A 5186-nucleotide genomic window follows, 5' to 3' on the forward strand; every position below is an offset into this window, starting at 1 on the left:
TACAGTTGGCTTCTACACCTGGTATAACGCCTTTAAAGGTCGTTCTTGTGGGCTTAATCCTTGAGGGATCTATGCCCATTTTCCGCACTGTATCCTGATAAAGCAGGTTCAGGCTACTGCCGCCGTCCATGAGGACTCTTGTGAGATAAAATCCATCGATGATTGGGTCGAGAACCAATGCGGCGAAGCCGCCATGACGGATGCTAGTGGGATGGTCCCTTCGATCAAAAGTGATCGGGCAGGAGGACCATGGGTTGAACTTTGGGGCGACTGGCTCCAGCGCGTATACGTCCCGTAGCGCACGCTTCTGCTCCCGCTTGGCAATGTGGGTTGCGCATATCATGTTCACCGTCCGCACTTGTGGGGGAAAGCCGTTCTGTCCATTGTTGTTCGATGGCTTGGGCCCTTAACTTGCCCGCCTGCTTGAACACCCAACAATCCCTGTTAGTGTGATTGGGTGGCCTTTCGGGGGTGCCATGTATCTGGCACAAGCGATCAAGTATTCGGTCCAAACTGGACGGGCCGTGAGTATTCTTTTTGAATGGCCTTTTCCGCTGACCAGATTTATAGCCTTTGAATCCGGCATTGACTGCCGTGTCTTCATTGCTGTCGTTGTTAACGCGGCGTTTTTGCTTATTCTGACGTGTCCTGCCACCTTTGTCCTTGGTATCCGAATTACCAGGGTTCTTTGATAAGTTGTTACTGCGAGCTAGCCAGCTGTCTTCTCCCGCGCAAAAGCGGGTCATGAGTGTCGTGAGGGCTGCCATAGATTTCGGCTTTTCCTGTCCCAGGTGCCGGGCAAGCCACTCATCACGGATGTTATGCTTGAAGGCTGCTAGGGCCTCTGCGTCCGGACAGTCGACTATCTGGTTTTCTTTGTTAGGAACCGTGTCCAGAATTGTCTAGCCGATTCCTCTGGCTGCTGAATTATGTGGCTTAAGTCATCGGCATCCGGCGGTTGCACGTAAGTGCCCTGGAAGTTGTCGAGGAATGTGGCTTCCAGGTCCTCCAAAGAACCGATTGAGTCTGCTGGCAAGCTGTTAAGCCAATGCCGGGCCGGTCCTTTAAGTTTGAGCGGGAGGTATTTGATGGCGTGTAGATCATCGCCGCGTGCCATGTGGATGTGAAGGAGATAATCCTTGATCCATACCGCCGGATCTGTTGTGCCATCATATGATTCGATGTTTACGGGTTTGAAACCCTCTGGGATTTTATGATCCATTACTTCATTCGTGAAGCATAGCGGGTGCGCGGCGCCTCTGTACCGGGCTATATCACGACGCAGCTCGGAAGAGCTATGTCTGTTGTGTTCGGCCCGGCCGGATTTGTTGTATCCAGCGTGAAGATCATTGTCACATGCCATAGGGCGCCTGCGCGATCCGTAGATCGATATTGTTTGCCTTGCCTTATCCTCCAGTATGTTTCGCAGGTCGGGCGCATTTTCCCGTGCCTTAGTTGAGCGACGTCGGGGCATGGCTTGGGTGGAGGGCCGAGAGGCCTCTCTGTCGCGGCCACGAGGTGGCTGGTCTGCCATGTCATGCGCTGGTGATGTAGGTGCTTCCTCCTCTGATCGGGGTAGCGGCCTGTGCTTCGGGTAACTCTTGGAGGGGCGTCCGAGTTCATACTCTTCGGCCGCAAGGACTTCAGTCCATCTGTCAGCTAGCAAATCTTGGGCACCTCTAAGCTGTTGCTGCTTTTTCTTGAGGCTGCTTGCCGTGGCTAAAAGCCTGCGTTTAAAACGCTCTTGTTTGGCGGGGTCTGATGGTATGATGAATTCATCGTCATCGAGGCTCGCCTCGTCTTCGCAGGGAGGCGTATAGTTATCATCCTCGACCTCTTGGTCCGCCGCTCTCTCATGAGGGCTGGCTTCTCCATCTTCCTGTGCCGAATCTTGCTGAGGTGGGTGTTCTTCGGCGCTATCCGGGGTAGTATTATCTCCCGTGTCGGATTCACCGTTTTTGCTTTGGCGGGATTTAGAGCGGCGCCGCTGACGTTGGCGCTTTGGCTGTTTCTTGGGGGCGTCATCCCCCACTGTTCCATCGCCATCTCCATCTTTTGGAGTATCCACCATATATATGTCATATGACGAGGTGGCCTTCCAGCGCCCTACAAGTGCTAGTTCCTGTTCATCTCCTACATCATCGTCCATGCCGTCGATGTCTTCGGAGCTGAAGTCAAGCATGTCGGTTAGATCGTCGACAGTGGCGACAAAGTGGGTGGTGGGTGGGCTTTGAATTTCCTCATTGTCTGTATCCCACCCTCGCTGACCGTAGTCCGGCCAGGGCTCTTTTGATAAAGAGAGAGACTTAAGAGAATTCAGGATGTCGCCAAAAGCCGAATGCTGAAAGATGTCTGCGGCGGTGAACTCCATTATCGGCGCCTAATCGGATTCGATTGGCAGGGGCGCGGGGTGCGGAGTCCGGATCCTCGGAGTCACGGGTCGTGCAGAGTGCAGGGCTAGCGTTCGGCTCGATCGCTTTCGGGATCGCAGCCCCCGAGGTGACGTCCAACCGCTCATCCTCGATTGGCGCAATAGGCTCCGAGTTAGGGGTCGGAACCGATGCGTGTGCGGCCTCCAGGACACTGTCCGGGGGCAGAGCTAGATCATGCCCCTCGAGATAGTGTGGCGTGCTTGGCCGTGGCTCGAGCCCGTCGAAGATCAAGTCTCCGCGGATGTCAGGCGTGTAGTTTAAGCTTCCAAACCTAACTTGATGGCCAGGGGCGTAGCTTTCGATCTGCTCCAGGTGGCCGAGCGAATTGGCCTGCAGAGCGAAGCCGCCGAAGATGAAGATCTGTCCGGGGAGCAAAGTCTCACCCTGGACCGCATCGTTGTTGATGATCAAAGGAGCCATCGGGCCTAAAGGCGATGACACAGAGGAACTCTCAATGAAAGCACCAATGTTGGTGTCAAAACCGGCGGATCTCGGGTAGGGGGTCTCGAACTGTGCGTCTAGGCCGGATGGTAATAGGAGGCAGGGAACACAATGTTTTACCCAGGTTCAGGCCCTCTTGATGGAGGTAAAACCCTACGTCCTGCTTGATTAATATTGATGATATGGGTAGTACAAGAGTAGATCTACCACGAGATCAAGGAGGCTAAACCCTAGAAGCTAGCCTATGGTATGATTGTTGTATATGGAGTTGATTGCCTACGGACTACAACCCTCCGGTTTATATAGACATCGGATAGGGTCAGGGTTACATAGAGTCGGTTACAATGGTAGGAGATCTTGAATATCCGCATCGCCAAGCTTGCCTTCCATGCCAAGGAAAGTCCCATCCGGACACGGGACGAAGTCTTCAATCTTGTATCTTCATAGTCCAGGAGTCCGGCTGAAGGTATAGTCTGGCTACCTGAACACCCCCTAATCCAGGACTCCCTCAGTGCCAGTGCGAGACGGAGAAGGATCGGTCGATGCTTGCCGGGAGGCATGCTGCACCAAAGATCATTTGCAATATCTCCTTAGTATGATGCAACTGAAATGTGAATACTAGTAACTAATGACCATTCAAATGAAACTAACCGTGTCCGCTATAGCAATCTGGGGCATCGGTGGAGGGGTTTGACGTTTTTCTCATGCACGGACTGCACGTTTTGTTTTCACAAGTCAGTCATATTACTTAGTAAAGAAACAAACATTACGTGCAAGATTTGACTAATATGCAGGAGAAACTTACCACGAGGAGCTCGTATAGGGCCCGGTGAGATGCGTCGTTCCGGTTCCTCTCCGCCTCCAACAGACTAGCCGTCCTCTCCTCCAGCTCGATCTCCCTCTGCTTAGCCTGCCTGTTTGCCTCCACCAGAAGCTCCTGGGCCCTAGCCTCGATGGTGAGCTCCACTGGCCGTGGTCGAGGCAGTATCTCAGGAAGAGACATCACATGGCGCTTCTTGATCTCTGGGAGACTTCTAGTAGTACGTATCAGTCCATCCCCAATGGCTACCAAGCCATGTTTCCTCCCCTCACCAGATAGCATCATGAGCTGTGGATCAAAAGGACTCTGGCTCAGGTTGAAGTCATCCCCTTTCATTGCCTTCCCAAAGTCTCTGTACCTCAGAGCTTGTTGTGGGAGGAGATGTTGGTGAAGCTCTCTGGATGATCGAGGTCATCCCCAGAGAATGCCTTGGCCTTCTTGAACGGGGCAGTATGGGCCATGGCATAGAGGTTGTACAACGATGGAACGTCCTTCTTGTTGTGTTTTGCCTAAAAGAGAGGAACAACATATTAGTTAAGGGCTCAAGCAAGCATGGAGAATGAAATTGCATGAATCATTAAGCGCTCAAACCACATACCCAGTGATCCCCGTACTCAAACAGGTTGCAGCTCCCTTGATGGTGTGGCACACCTCGCATTTGGGCACGCTTATCCCTGGACTTTTTGTGTTCGGCTAGCCATTGGGGAGAGCACCACTCATCCACCAATGCCTCCCAACAGTCCGTCCTGTCCGTACACCATCTTGGGGGCACCTAAGTTTGGCAAAGAGAAATTTCATCGCTACGCCTACGAATGAAATCAAGGAAACTAAGTACAAGGCCTTAAGAATAGGTAATTACCTTCATGTACTTCTCCTTACTCAAATACTTGCCGCGGGACTTCTTCTTTGCCCTCATAATGTTAGTAGAGGCGTAGTAGTCTCGAACATCCTGCACCCTAGCCTCGTGCCGCAAGTTCTGAAGTAGGCGCTTCCACTCGGCTTCGAGAACCCTAGCTGCTTCTGCCTTGTGTTCCTCAAAACACCTGTAGAAGGTCTGCAATCGTACAAGACAACACTGATTAGTATAATCACCAGGTAATGTTGATTTTTAATTTTGTAAAGGAGAAAGTACACAAAACCGCCGCCTCACAATGTCGGCCACTGTCTCGCACAAGACACCGTCGATCTCTCCTCTGGCGGGGCCCGGGCAACCACATACAGCTCCCAGCTTAGTGCTAGTTGTGGAACCTGACCCTCATCGGGCAACATGACCCACCCCGGGAAGTGGTGCCGGCAAAGTACGCCAAGGACCTGGTTGGGCCTGTAGACACCATCGGTGTATATCCAACCCCTGCAGTATGCGGCGTATATCCAACCCCTGCAGTATGACAAGGCCAACACATTAGATATTAATTTGAATAAACACGAAGGACAAAGGTTAAAAAAGAGTAAATGCACTTACTTCTCCCCGTTAGGCTCAATGAACCACCTCT

The sequence above is a fragment of the Triticum urartu genome, chromosome 7, assembly GCF_003073215.2.
Source record: "Triticum urartu cultivar G1812 chromosome 7, Tu2.1, whole genome shotgun sequence".
Lineage (NCBI taxonomy): Eukaryota > Viridiplantae > Streptophyta > Magnoliopsida > Poales > Poaceae > Triticum > Triticum urartu.